This window comes from Ictidomys tridecemlineatus, chromosome 10, assembly GCF_052094955.1.
Source record: "Ictidomys tridecemlineatus isolate mIctTri1 chromosome 10, mIctTri1.hap1, whole genome shotgun sequence".
NCBI classification, from domain to species: domain Eukaryota; kingdom Metazoa; phylum Chordata; class Mammalia; order Rodentia; family Sciuridae; genus Ictidomys; species Ictidomys tridecemlineatus.
In genome coordinates, this window is record NC_135486.1 from 12960639 (window position 1) to 12976001 (window position 15363).

At 43.8% G+C, this 15363-nt stretch overlaps 1 long non-coding RNA gene and 1 pseudogene across 2 annotated transcripts in view; one reads left to right on the forward strand and one right to left on the reverse strand.

The window, feature by feature from the left end:
* Positions 1 to 8399: 8399 nt before the first annotated feature.
* On the forward strand, positions 8400 to 14509 carry LOC144367131 (PIH1 domain-containing protein 1 pseudogene; annotated as a pseudogene). The gene is made up of 2 exons (XR_013426415.1): positions 8400 to 8667; positions 11081 to 14509. The product of XR_013426415.1 is annotated as a PIH1 domain-containing protein 1 pseudogene (transcript).
* LOC144367132 (uncharacterized) overlaps positions 14403 to 15363 on the reverse strand; it is a 202199-nt gene continuing 201238 nt past the window's right edge. The window contains exon 3 of the long non-coding RNA XR_013426416.1: positions 14403 to 14643. This is a non-coding gene — a long non-coding RNA (uncharacterized LOC144367132). The remainder of the gene's footprint in view (positions 14644 to 15363) is intronic.

Consider the following 15363-nt stretch of genomic DNA (forward strand, 5'->3'; position numbering starts at 1 on the left):
CTTCAAGATGTGGCCTCTGTTGCCTCTCTTGCCTCATCTGCCGCTCTCTTCCACACACAACCTTTGCTCCAGCCATAGTGGACTCCCAGAGTTCCCTGGTTACTGTTTCACCTCATTTTACCTCTGCACATGCTGCTGCTTGGTCTGAAACGACCTTCCCATTTTTCTATGTAGTTCTCCTCTTCAAATCACAGCTCAAGTACTTCCCCCACAAGGGAGTTTTCCTGGGTTCCCCAATCTGATTTAGACATTCTTCCTCTTACCCCATCCCTAAGTATATCAGTACTCATTTATTTGTATAAGTACTCATCTATAAGCTCTTCAAGAGCTGAGATCTTGTCTTTTTTTTGCATTCTTTTCCCTAGTACCTGGCAGTTAAGTATTTGTTGAGTGAATAAATATGCCAGGCTCAACTTTACAGGTGCTTACATGTAGTATTGTGTTAATTATCTTTCTGTTTCTATAATAAAATACCTGAGATAATCAACTTATAAAGAGAAAAGTTTTATTTTGGCTCACAGTCTTGGAGCCATGACTGGCCTTGTTGCTTTGGGTTTCTGATGGCACATCATGGCAGGGGCATGTGGTAGAACAAAGTCATTCACCTCATGGCCAGGAACCATAAAGAGAAAAAGGGAAAAGCTGGGGCCCCACTGTCCCCTTTGAATGTATGACCCTGGTGATTGGAAGACCTTCCACTGGGCCCCACCTTTCAAAGTTTCTACCACCTGCCAATACCACCAAGCCGGGGGATAAACCCTTAACACCTGGGCCTTTGGAGCACATTTAGGACTCCTGCAGAGTGTTCTGCCCTTTCCCCAAAGGCTCATGTCCATCTCACGATGCCAAACACATTCAGTGCATCTCCAAGAGTCCCCCAAATCTTATCTGTCCCCCAAATCCAGAATTGCTCCAATGTCCAAGTCCAAAGTCTCCTCTAGACACAGGCAAACTCCGAGCTGTGAACTATGGTAAAAATCAAAAAGAAAGTTGCATACTTCCAACATTCAATAGTACAGGGTAAAAGTTCCCTTACCGAAAGGAATGGGGGTAGAAAAATGTGATGGGTGGGGTCTTGCTGATTCCCAAAAAGTGCTCAAGGCCTCTTTCTTATCATCCCAAGGCAAAGTATTTGGCTTCAGCCAGAGGCAGTGGCCCACGCCTGTGATCCCAGCAGCTTGGGGAGCTGAGGCAGGAGGATCAAAGTTCAAAGCTAATTTAGGAAGGCCCTAAGCAATTTAGCAAAGCCCTATCTCGAGATAAAAATATAAAAATAGTTGGGATGTGGCTTAGGGGTTAAGCGCCCCTGAGTTCAATCCCAGGTACAAAAAAAAAAAAAAAAATAGTACTTGGCTTCTCTGAAGGGCATTACAACTGCAACAGAGCTCACCTTGGACAGAGCTTAAACTTGCTTCTTTTAGGAAACTTCAAGTTTTTCCTTAAGTTCCCCTCTGCTCCTCTTTGCTTCTGATTCTCACTGTGCCACCTTGAGATTCCCTCCACCAGGTAGAGTAGTCAGCTCAACCTCTCACAAAATTTCAGGGGATGGATGCTGTGCGTCCAACTTCTTTGCCTCAGTTTAACAAAGTGTCCTTGAGTCCAATTCCCAGTAGAATCCTCATTTCCCAGAGAAACCCAATCAGCCCGGCCTTTACTGTCCACATATCAGCACTATGGTCTTCTGAGCCTTTACCAGAACTGCCTGTTAAACTCCACTTATAGCATTTTGGCTTTCTCTAACTTGTTTCCCCAAACTTTTCCAAATACTTCCTGAACATCAGTTCCAAAGTCTCTTCCACATCATGAAGTTTAGTCATAGTTTTGATCCCAGTTTTCTGGTGAATAGCTTTCTGTTGCTATAACCAAAATACCTTAGATAATCAACTTACAAAGAGGAAAGGTTTATTTTGGCTCACGGTTTTGGAGGTTCAATCCATGACTGGTCCTGTTGCTTTGGGCCTATGATGGCACGTCATGGCAAGGGTGTGTAGTGGAACAAAGTCATTAACTTCATGGCCAGGGATGACAAAGAGAGAGAAGGGGCTCTAACCATGTCTCCTTTGAGGACATGCCCTCCGTGATAGAAGACCATTCACTAGGTACCACCTCTTAAAGTTTTCACCAATTGCCAACGACACCAAGCTGGGGCCTTTGGGACACATTTAAGACCCCAAACTATATTAAGTATTTAATTATTTTTATTTTTATTTTTTATTTTTAAAATATTTTTTTAATTGTAGGTGGACACAATACCTTTTTATTTTATTTATGTGGTGCTGAGGATCGAACCCAGGACCTCACACGTGTGAGATGTGTGCTCTACCACTGAGCTATAGCCCCAGCCCTGAACCCAGGTGTCTTTAACCACTGAGCAACATTCCTAGCCCCCTTTTTAAAAAATATTTTATTTAGAAATAAGGTCTCACTGAGTTGCTTAGGGCCTCACTAAGTTGCTGAGGCTGGCTTTGAACTCGTAATCCTCCTGCCCCAGCCTCACAAGCCTCTGGGATTATAGTGTAATGCTGCTCCGCCCAGCCTTAAGTATTTAATTCCAGTAAAGCCCTATGAGGTGTATTCATCTTATAAAGGGGGAAACAGGCTCAGGAGAATGGCATGATGTGTCAAAAACCATAAAGCTAGTTAGTAGCACAAGTAGATATTAAATCTAATGTTCTTGCCTCTCGCATGCTCCTGGTTAGACAAATTCATTTAAGGCTGTTTTGAATTGAAACATGAATGTGTCACTTTGGACTCTGCTAACCTCTGTCCCGAGTGCATTTTCCGAGGTGTGCATTTTGTGTCTTTCTCCAAATTCCTGATCTTATTAACCCAATTTTAGGGCACTTATAAAATATGGAGTCCTGAGACATTGTTTCTTTGCCTGCCTCTGGGAAAATGTTTTCATTAATCCCTATTGGCGGAGTCTGTGTTTTTTTTTTCACCCACTCTTGCATTGAATATGCATTAAACATCCACCCTGTGTTAGTGTCAGCCTCATTTACACATAAACATGCAGAAACTAAGACTTTTCAGTCATTATCAGAATCTTCGCATCTTTTTGTTGGAGTCAGGGAGAATCATCTTTGTCTAGGATACAGTTACAAATGAAGGACAAGCCGCAGAGCTGTGAGGGTATGTTCAAGGCTACATGCTATTATGTTCCTTCTTAAGCAAGGCGTGTATAATCCTTGTATTGGAAACAGGTTTCAGGTGCAATAAACAATGGACTCCCTTATCTCGGATGCACTAAGGCAGTTTAAGGAGTTGTTTACCACGCAGGTATTCCCTGTTCAGCAGTTTTCATACAATAATGATACCTTCACGTTCCCTACTGTGCCACCCTCCCAAAAGGTAGTAAGAAATCGAAACTGTCTACATGATTTCATTTGTATGGAGAACAAAGCCATTTTTTACATGCTCCTGCAATGTCCATTTGACTAGACGCCAGAATATTTATACGAGCCGTGGAATCCATCTCCTGAAATGGATTCGGGTTTTCTCTGATAGGAGGGTCAGAAAAAGAAAAGGCATGTGATTATAATTGCACTTGGAAGCGGTCCCAATTACAGGAGCAGTTCTTTAAAGTCATTCTTTCCGTTTCACCTTGAATTATCTTAATGGAACTATGACGTTTAGTAGGAACAAAGAAAAGTGGGGAAAGGGATGGCTGGAAGTCTTTATTTATTCACTCAGCAAATATCGAGCCCCCGGCACATGGAGGGCACCACGTGAGAACCTGTCAGACAAGAGGTGCACCTTCAAGAGGATTAGTCACAGTGGCAGGTCCGTAGCCACATGGTACCCACCCACCCACCCACGCCTGTTACTCCAAATAATCAAATTCACTATCAGAACTTTTGCCACCTAAATTCAAAAACTAAATAGATTCTGTCCATTTTGGAATAAATCCCTCTCTAGCCCAACTTTTACTACTTGCTTTCCAAAACTCAAGAACCTCAGGTCATCAGTTCCTGGTCAAAGTCAGTGGCCAAACCTGGAAACCTAAATGAGATGGCCCACAAACACTCGGAGCTGTGTAAACATGTTAAGAGATACCAGGAGTGGCCCCAATGCCATGAATTTTGCAGTGGTGCAAGATACCTTCCAGTGGGGTATAATTTTATGGAGAACCTATTTGAACCGAGTCTTGGGTAGCCACGGCTTTTGTCTCCAAACTCATTAGTTGACAATCCTTTTATTTGTCCCCCTCTTCCACCCTCCCAACTCTCCCTTCTAAACCTTCTCCCACTCTTTTTTAAGTCCCCTGCCTCTATCCCACCATTTACTTCTTACTTACTAGAGACAATAGGGACAGACAACTGTGAATGGCCATACTCCCCTCTTCCCAGTAAAATTCCTGATCCTTCTACATTGTATCCATGCCGACCTCATTCCCATCTGTCAGAAAGGAAGATGTACTGGGTATTCTCCAGAAAAACATAACCAGTGGGTTATATGTAAAACTAATTATAAGTGTACCTATAATGTGAATTGGCTTATGTGATTTTTGAAGGCTGAGAAGTCCCACCATATACTGCCCACAAGCTGGAGAACCAGGGGTAATTCAGGCCAAGTGTGAAGGCCTGCCAACTAGGGGAACCTCTGATATAAATCCTAGAGTCCAAAGACCCGAGAAGCAGGAGTGCTCATGTCCAAGAGCCAAACATGGATGTCCCAGCTCAAGAAGAAAGAGAAAAGTCACCCTTCCCCTGTCTCTTTGTTCTACTTGAGCCCTTGATGGATTGGATGATGTCCACCTACACTGGCGAGGGACTTTCTTATTTACTTAGTCTACCGATCAAATGCTGATCTCTTCCAGAAACACCCTCACGGATGTACCCAGAAATAGTACTTTACCAGCTATCTGGGCATCCTTTGGCCCAGTCAGTTGATGAAAAAAAAATAGCCATCATGGAAGGAATGCCCTAGCAGAATGAGTTCATGCCTTTTGAATTCCTTTCCCACCCAAATGTGGCTCTGGGACAAATATCCATCACTTTTTCTTTGTCTTTGGGGCAAGCCAAAATTTTCTCCCTCCTCCCTCCTCTTTCTATCTGCTTTGAGCTGCTAGTAATGTGACACTGCGGTGCCTTGCACAGGTGAGCCCCGGTCCCAAAGGAGGCCAGAGTCTGGTTCCAGGGTGGATCTCTTCCCTGGAGGACAACAAGCTAGTTCCAGTGTCTTCTTTGGTATTCCAGCTATGTGACCAATGTAAGCCTGGTCATCCTGTCTGCAGTGAGCCTGCCTGAGAACAGGGGCTACGGAGAGGCGAGATACTCTGAAACAGAGGACTCAACATTGTTTACAAAACCTTGAATTTTCAATTACGGGAGCAAAGAACTTCCCTTTTCAATTGAGTGTATGATTCAGGTTTCTGTTGTTTGCCACCAGAATTCTGATTAATTCTCCATCAATGGCTCCCTGATTTCTCCAGTAACCTTGGCCTCTCAGAACTGTTTCTCTTCAGTCCAAACAAACGCTTCAGGCTCCACCTGGCTAGCAAAATCCTCTTTCTCCCTGTAGCCACTGCTGTTCTCCCTCACCTCCTCCATTTCCACAGGCCAGGGCTGTAGGTGATGAAGTATTTCCCTAGTCAAAGGCAAAAGCAAAATGTCAAATAAGGACGAATCAATAAGTATAGTGCAGAGAGGGATTTTTAAAGTTAAGTTACTGACATAAGACTTAATATACTAAATTCACTCTTTCTATGCGTATAGTTCCACAAGTGTTAAGAAGCATATAGGTTGTGTGACCACCACCATAATCAATATCTAGTACCCTAAATTCCATGTGGCCCCTTTGAAATTCATTCCTCCTTCAGCCTCTGGCAAACATTGATCTAATTTTCATCCCTTGGTTCAGGTTTTTCTAGAATGTCATGTAAGGGGAGTCCTAAAGTATGGAGGCTTTTCAGTCTGGCTTCCTTCACCTGGTATAATAATTTTGAGATTTATCCATTTGTGTGGTTCACTAGTTCATCCTTTTAGTTTCTGAGTAGGATTCCACTGTGTGGTAGGTCCCCATTTTGTTTATGCATTCATCCACTGGACATTTAGATTATTTTCAGGTTTGGGCAATTATGAACAAGCTGTTAGAAATGCTTGTGTACAGTTCTTTGTGTGGACCCATGTTGGGTAAATACTGAGGTGTAGGATTGCTGAGTCTTATGGCAACGCCATGTTTAACCCTATACAGAACTACCAACAGTGCCATACCGCTGGGCTCAGTGGCATAGTCCTATAATTCCAGCGGTTTGGGAGGCTGAGGCAAGAGGATGGCAAGTTCAAAGCCAGCCTCAGCAATTTAGTGAAGCCCTAAGCAACTTAATGAGACCCCGCCTCAAATAAAAAATTTAAAAAGAGCTGGGGATGTGGCTCAGTAGTAAAGTGTCCCTGGGTTCAGTCCTCAGTACCCACAACCAAAAACAATAGTGCTGTACCATTTTCTGTTCCTATCAGTAAAGCATGACTGTTCAAGTCACACCCTGTCAGCACTTGGTACTATCAGGGTTTTGTTTGCTTGCTGTTTTGTCATCCTAATGTGTGTAGTATTATTTTGTGTGGTTTTAATATTCATTTCCTTGATAAATGACATGGAGCATCTTTTTATGAGATCTTTGATGAAGGAAGCTTTGCCTTTTTTTTTTTTCCCCCAGCTCTGGAAATTAAACCCTTTTTGGCACTTGATCACTGAGCTACATCCCCAGCCATTGCTTTTTAAATATATGCTTTTTAGTTGTAGGTGGACACAATACCTTTATTTTATTTTTATGTAGTGCGGGAGGATCGAGCCCAGAGCCCCACACGTGCTAGGCGAGTGCTCTACCTCTGAGCCACGACCCCAGCCCATCCCCAGCCATTCTTATTCTTTGTTTTGACAGTCGCACTGAGTTGCCCAGGCTGGCCTCCAACTTTCGATCCTCTTGCCTCAGCTCCACCACACACACCCAACAGGACTTAAAGTACCTTTTTAAACATAATAAAGTTATGACAGTAACAACAGATAGAAGTTTGTGTGTGTATGCCTAGTAAAACCGTCAGCTTATGATTCTACACTGGTGTCATAGGTCAGTCCCCTAGGAGACAGAAACTCTCCTGGTCAACATTCAGGCGGGCTCCTCTGAGCCCTCTGCTAGACTAGGCTTGGACCTTGGGCTTTGTTGTCCTTTCTTGTTAAGCCTGCATTGCCCATCTCTCAAAACAAAAATCCTTTTATGTTCCTGTAGAGAGACACACCACTCTTGGTATCTGATCAGATTCCTCATCCCCTACCTTTGCCCTGGTGTGCTTTCAGCAAGAATCCTGTCAAGTTGGTTTTGCTAGAATCTCCTTTCCCCCTGATTCTTCGTCTCAGTAGTTTTCCATCCACTGAACCCTCAACCTGCTCCTCGGCTAGAAAGTCCCAAGTGTCCTTGTTGTCTTCAGAATTGAGCCTTGCTGCAGACTGAGGTTCCCCCGCTACCCTTTTACAATAGTTCCTAAATAAAATCTGTTTTTACTACTTTACTGTCCAATCCCGGTCTTTATCACATGAGGGAATTTTATTTTATTGCAGTGCTGGGGGGTTGAACTCAGGATTTCATGCATGCCAAACAAGTGCTCTTCCACTGAGCCATATCCCCAGCCCCACATAAATTTTATTGGGGAGCACTACCAGAAACAACACTTCTAAAGCTGTGAGGGAAACCCAGTTGGTGGCGAGAGGTATTAAATTATGATGCCATTGCAACAGAGGCTCCGGCTGGTCCCATGGGGACTTCTGGGGCTGGGATGGCCCTTCAGAGTTGCCCTGAGTAGAAGGAAGGACCTTTGTATCTGCCTTCCCCTCCCCCATCAGATGAGATCATGTGAGAAACATGGATGTCAACTCTGGTGGAAATAGGAGAGGTTAAATATTTGAACTGTTGTGAGTCTCCATGCACCTGAGGCGATCCTTCTATAAGGACAAGTAAAACAAAACTAATTAGTCATTTGTGGAACCCTTGCCATGTGCTGTGACCTCTGCCACCCAGCATCCATGTAACCTGGCAACAGTCTCTGGGCTTTCTGCCTGGTGTGCATCATCCCCTCCCCCCAGGGTAAGAGCATCGCTTTTACCTGATTTATTTTCTTCGCTTATGAGGAAGAAGCAGGGTTTCTTTGCAGCTGGCAGACCCATGCCTAGTGGTGAATCTAAGGGGATGCAAGTAAGACTGTGTATGAGGACAAAAATACAGAATAACTCAGAGGGGACATGAGAAACGAGGCTTTGCTGGTTTTAATTCACATATCTGATCATCACCCATGCATCATTGAGCTTTCTGCCCCACTTCTTGAACTGTTGCCAGTTTAAGGGAAAAAAAGCAGACCAAAGCTCAAAGGTGCCTACCACCCAGCTCTGCACAAATACATTCAAGGCTCCAGTCAAGGAAGAGGGCTGTTTTCCTGCCCAGAGTGGTCATCCTGACCTTTTTTCCTCTTCACAGCAGAAAAAAAAAGTACTCCTGGAGCTGGAGCTGTCAGGAGAGCCGCTGTCACTTAATGCAACCCTCTTGAAAGGAGGAAACTGGCCCAGGATCACTCAAATAGCTCCTGGCAAAGCCAGAACTTTTGTCAGATCTCCTGTCAACCCAGCCAGAAGCCTTGATTCTCCCGTCTTCCCCACCTCTCACGTGCACAAAGTCACAAGGTAGGTTATTTTGATTTAAGAGTCTTCAGCTTTATCCACCCCAACCCCCAGTTATCGGTACAGCCTTTGCCTAGGTTAGACCTAGTCCCTTGGATGATTTTCAGTGGCTTCATAACTGGTCTCTTCACCTGGGTTTCCCCTGGCCAGTCCGTTGAGCCCATGGCAGCCAGTGTGACCGTTTTTAAGCACAAATTTGACAGCTCATTCTCCTACCTAAGCCTCCCTGAGGCTCTCAGTCCTCTTCATGCTAAGGCCCAACTCCTCAGTCATGTGTACAAATATTATCCTTGGCATGACAGCCAGTGTGATAAATCTGATGGCACACCCAACTAAGGTGGACAGTCTGGAGACTCTGTGCTGTCCCTGGAGACCTCATCATTTTCTGTCCCTTCTCTTTCATTCTTAGGCTTCTAGCTATTGTCAAAATATGGCTACTGAAACAGCACAGTGGTGCATGCCAGTAATTTCAGTGGCTCGGGAGGCTGAGACAGGAGGATCACGAGTTCAAATCCACCTCAGCAACTTAGCAAGATACTGTCTCAAAATAAAAAAGGATGGGGAAGGTGTTTCAGTGGTTAAAATTGTCCCCGAATTCAATCCCTGGCATCAAAAAAATTTTTAAAAATTACACACACACACACACACACACACACACACACTGCAACTCTGGATATCATGTCCTTATATGACAGCACCCAAGTCACAAAGGAAGGAAAGGAAGAAAACAGAGAACTTCCCTTTCTGTCTTTCTTAAGTCTTTTCTTGATGTCCTCCACCAGAATTCTCATATTTCTTGGGCCGGAACTGAATTCCATACCAAGCCCCAGACCAAGCATTATTACCAAAGGCAAAGGGAACTACTATGATTAGTGCCATGGTCTAAATGTGTCCCCCAAAATTCACGGGTTGGAATCTTGATCCCCAATGCAGTCATGTTGGGAGCTGAAGCTTAATTGCAGGTAGGTATCTGGGTCAAGGAGCACCACCCTCATGAATGGATTAATGTTGTTATTCTGGGAGTGAGTTGTTTACAAAGAGATGAGTTTGGTCCCCCAACCCCATGCCCTTAAGCTTTCCACCACGGAATGATCCAACAAGAAGGTCCTTACCAGATGCTGGCCCTTTAATCTTAGACTTTCAAACCTCTGGAGCTATGAGAAATAGATTTGGATGTTGTTGTTGTTGTAGTTGAACACAATACCTTTATTTATTTATTTATTTTTATGTGGTGCTGAGGATCAAACCGAGGGTCTCACACACACACAAGGTGAGCACTCTACCACTGAGCCACAACCCCAGCCCGAGAAATCGATTTCTTTTCTTTATACATTACCCAGCCTCTGGTATTCTAGAACAGTAGTACAAAATGAATTAAGAGAATTGTGATTTATGCCGTGCCCCTGGGTGTTCCACCACCCAAACAAAAACCAAAGTTCTGTCCTGAAGAAAGAGAAATGGCGAAAGGAATGGCAACCTATGGTGTGTGCCTAACCTAGGAAGGCTCTCGTGAGCTGACCTCTACCTATCTCTTTAGCTGAATTTTCTGCTCCTCTCCTTTATGGTCCCTTTTGATTCTGGTCATACAGAACCAATCACATTTTCCAGAACAGGTTTCTGTGATTTTTCACTTGCTGTTCTCCCAACCTGGAATATACTTCTTCCATGTAGTCTTATAGCTCCCATTCTTCTTGGAGAACCAGACTTGAAGTATAAACAACTTTGTAAAACCTTTCTTGATCCTTTAAGTCACCCTTGACCTTACCTAGTCTATATAGCACCTGGAATACTATGGTATTTAGTGAATGAATCTTTACATCATTGAGGTGTGCTGCTATTTTGAGACCTCAGATAAGCCACTGCTTACACTTCAGCTAAAATCATTACTTTCATCATGGAGCCAGTTAAAAGGCTCCTTAGTATATAAAAATATTTCTAAATATTGAGATCAAGTTTCTTATGAATTAATCAAGAAGCTGTTTTTTTATGGGATGTGATTTTGAGGAAGCTAACATACCCTAATTTGATGTTTAGTCTCAGTATTCTTTCCCATGGTATCTATGATAAATAATTCCCTTTCACTGCTGGGTATCTTGCATACATTTCCTTGCTGTCAGACAAATTATTTTATGCATGTTATATAGAGATAGGGATACTTAGAAATGCTAATTTGTATTGGGGATAAAACTAATTGGGGGATGTGTACAGAAAAATGTATTCAAATAGAAGCAGTATTGTGGCGGGGAGGCAGCAAGGATATTAAGTAGAAAATGATAAAATGTTAGAATATAATTTATCTCAGAGCGTGGGAAGCACATTCAAAATAATTTTAGGTGGTGCAGGTACTTAGCCTTCAATAACAATGATGTACAAAAAGCTTATGCCCTCTATGATTCTCTCTAAATTCTTTTGACAGATTTGTTTTCACAAGTCTCCGGGTTCAGGAAGTAGCAGTCTACCTTTCTCTGAAGATCTGTGCTCTGACCAAGTTGACAATGGCTTAGAGCCATTAAAGCAAAGCAGATGGTACAAATCATTGGCATTCCACTGCCTGCTGCCCGACAGGTATTGACTAGCAAATGAGAAGCAGCAGAGAATGTCTACATAGTCACAGAATGGGACTTTGAGGTGGAAACTACTTTTATCAACAGACTGGAACTCTCATGATTGGTGGAGGGTGGGAAAAGAAGGTGCTCCATTGGAATAGTGAGCCCATTCACCCAGGTACCATGGCTAAATAAGAGACTTTTCCTTAAAGGTCTTAAGTTTTTCAATGACTATTCCTGACATCTAGAACGCTCAGTGCCAAGAAGAGAAGGGTATGCCTCTTGTAAGGGTTTGCTTAAAAGAAGACTAAGGCTGTCAATGGAAAGAAAAAGGAAAAAGAAAAGGAAAGAAAGAGGGGAGAAAGGAAGGAAAGGAGGAAGGAGAGAAGGAAGACATCAAAATCTCGAAGGTGAAACTGAATGTCGGTAGCTGTTTACACTGTGGGCTTCCAGGAAGCTCCGCCTAATTTCTTTGAAATATGACTCAGGTCCTTACCCAGGGGCATGTGCGTCCTTGTTCTGACAGAACTTTAAAATATTTACTCTGCACTCAATCCAGGCAGCTTCTCCAATCTTTGTCTCCAGCCATCTCCTTCACAGGCCAAGAATCACAGGTGACTGATGTATCCACCTCGCACAGGCCTGCCAGAAGAAAATGTTTGATTCTCTTGTCACTGTGGCCTTTCCTTGTCCCTCCCACTGGGCTACTATAGCCCCTGTGGTCCTTGGTTCCCTTGGAACTTTGACAGCTGCCGGCAGGGTCTGGGGGCTGCCAGGGCAGAAGAGGGGCACTGGGTTGCAGATTGCTTGTTTTACAGAGGTTTGCCAGGTCATTTTAACCAAGTATTCTTCTTTGAATTAAAAAATATATATATATTACATGACCTTTAAAACTCAGATTGGAACTTCTTGAGGGTGCCTAGCTAGGACAGCCAGAGCAAAATTTTGCAAGATTATTGGATATTCAGTCCTGTGGCCTCTTCTGGGTGTGACAGTGTCTCTTTTTGACTCTCAGGGGACTGAGTAGACTTTACTATTCTATAAACTGCTCTTAATCTGCCTTCAGGAATGGAATAGTGAGCCCATTCACACAGGTACTATGGCTAAATAAGAACTTCTCCTTAAAGGTCTTAAAATTTTCAATGTCTACATCTGACATCTAGAACTGTCAGTGCCAAGAAAAGAAGGGTATTGGGGGAGAGGTCGGAAAGCCTTCTTGGGTCTTATGATATTAGACTTCATGGGATTCAGTCTACCCAAAAGACTGACTCTCTACCATCCCTGGTAAGCACAGAGTCCTCTCTTTTCTGAACTAAATTCTGCCATGGTACAATCAAGTTGACCTTTATGAAGCACTTACTATCTTCCAGGTATTTTGCAAAGCACTTTATAAGACATTAATTTCTTTTAATTCTTCATATTCAGGTGTATAGCAATCTCTGATCTGAATCAAAATGGCATAAATGCAAAGGGCATTTATTGGCTCACAGTAAATGGGGAAACTCAGTGGCACAAGGAAATGTAATTCAGAACGGGTAAACTCAAATGAGGAGGCAGGGGAGACTGGATATGAGAGTGCCCTGCTATCACAAGGGCTCTGGGTTTAGAAGGGTGACCGTATTGATGTGTCTTCCTGCCCCATTTTTTTTATTGGAAAGAAGAAGTGCAGAATTTTATTCAAAATACATTTACTGGGGATTTGGATCCAATGTGTGGCAAGCTTTGATGGCACTGTAACGTGGTCAACAGTGGTTGTTAGGTATCAGTGGAAGTGTGACATTTGGACATCTTGTCTCAGGACTTTTGATTGGTTGAAGGCCATGGTGGCCTCAGAGTTGCTGGCACCAGAGCTAAGAGACAATGGGTGATGGCATAACGTGGTTCAGAGAGCTGCTGCTACAGCCTTCGAAGGAGCTCCAGCACACCTAGACCACCAGATCAGACTCTACACAGACCCAACCCCAACCTGGTTTCTGCATAAAGACCAACTCTTCAGAAAGGAAGGCTTTTATTAACATCTGTCACTCTCCCTCCACCCCCTCCTTCAGTGACATGATCCAGGACAAGCTGCTTCAGATGCTGGAGGAAGACCAAGCTGGTTTTGCATCCGCATGTATCTGGGAGAGTCACAGGCTGAACTGGATGCAAAAGGCCAATGTTTATGGCAGAACTGTGATTTATTGCAGGAGTCGTGGTCACCATTGCCAGGAAGAACCTTGTGGACAAATACAGCTTGTAGCTGAATCCAGAACAGCACATGTTGAAAAAATCAGCCTTTCCTAGGCTCCATCTTGCAGCAGAACATCTGCTCCCAGTAGCCCTAGGATCCAAGAGCTGGGGAGCCTGTGTGCCCCTGGCTCCCAGACAGCTGAGGGAGGACCTGAGAAGCCTTACCTTACCCTTTGGCTGGAGGAACCCGACCTCCCACAACTGCATGGAGACCTGGGGCTGTTGCTGGAGATCAGGGGGAACCAGCTGGTGATGGGGAGCCCCCAGCAGCTGTATCATCTGCATGCTTCCACCCCTGTGGGCAACTCTGAGGAGGGCAAGGCAGCTTTTCACCAGAAGAGAAAGCAACCAATGGTGGCCATGCCCTCTGCCACTGCCTTCTTGACTAGAATGCCTTCCAAATGTGGAGAAAAAGCTGATGGTTTCTCTAAATTGAAATAAAAGAGCTTTGCCTTAAAAATATTAGGAAGTCCGTGTAGGTCTGGCTTCAGACATGACTGAACCTAAACAATGTCATCAAAACCTTGTCAGCCTCTGTCTCCTGGCTGGGCTCCACCTTCCTTTGTGTGTTGGCTTTGTTCTCAGGTTCCCTATGGGGGCAGGTGGCTGGAGCTGCCAGACAGTCTTCCAGTGTCTCTGTTTCAGCAGGAAAAAGAGAGCAGCACTAGGGGCAGCCCTCGATTTCCTCCTGAGTGCTCAGATGCCCTCTAATTAGACAAGGTGGCCAGGGGCTTTAAGGGTCATGTTCTGCATTCCCAAATTAAGGTGCTGAAGCCCCAACCAGACCAGAGGGATAGAGAATAGGGGAGAAACAGTCCCAGCTGGAAACCGGGTGGGGGTATGTGTGTGGAGATGCTGGCAGTACAAAATTTTCATAACCCTTTTAAGTGTTTGTCAGATGAGGAAACTGAGGAAGGGTCTTAGGAAACTAGCCCAAGGTCATTGCAAGAAATTGTCAAAACAGGGACTTGAATCCTATTTTATTTGACACACTGTATTTGTTGTTCCATTTATTTAGAGTAAATGTATTTGATCTTTAAATAAAAACAAGAATGCGTAACTAGAGTAAAGGAATTAATGTTGAATTTTCCATCATAAAAATCTTTCCCAACTTTGTCCTGTAAATTTATCTGAGGGGACGGGCTACAAGTAGCCCTCTGTGGAAGTAGAACTCTCTTTCCAATAAGTCATTGGCCAAGTTCTGCTGCAAAGGAAAAGAAAGGGAATATGATTGTTCATAAAAGATACAGGACATGCTTTCAAATTTATCACAAAATTATTTGAACCACTCTGCAGGCTTTAAGAAAAATACATCAAGTAAATCCTATTTCTTTCCTTTCCTTCCTTCCCTTCCTTCCTTCCTTCCTTCCTTCCTTCCTTCCTTCCTTTCCTCTTTCTTTCTCCTTCCTTCCTTCCTTCCTTCCTTCCTTCCTTCCTTCCTTCCTTCCTTCCTTCCTTCCTTCCTTCCTTCCTTCCTTCCTTTCTTTCTTTCTTCCAATTGAACCTAGGGGCACTCTACCAATGAGCAACATCCCCAGCCTTTTTTACTCATTTATTTACTTTTTGAGATAGGGTCATACTAAACTTTGCAGACTGGTCTTGAACTTGCAGTCTTCCTGGACTTGGCCTCCATAGTTGCCGGGATTATGGTATGTGTGGTATTATGTGCCCCTGTGCCCAGCACATTAAGTGAATTCCTTTTTTTTTTCTTTTCAGTATCAGGGATTGAATCCAAGGGCACTTTACCACTGAGCCATATTCCCAGCCCCTATTCATATTTTATTTAGAGACAGGGTCTCCCTGAGTTACTTATGGCCTCACTAAATTAGAGTCTGACTGGGGTCTCCCTGAGTTACTATGGCCTCACTAAATTAGAGGCTGACTTTGAACTTGTGATACTTGTGCCTCAGCCTCTGGAGCTGCT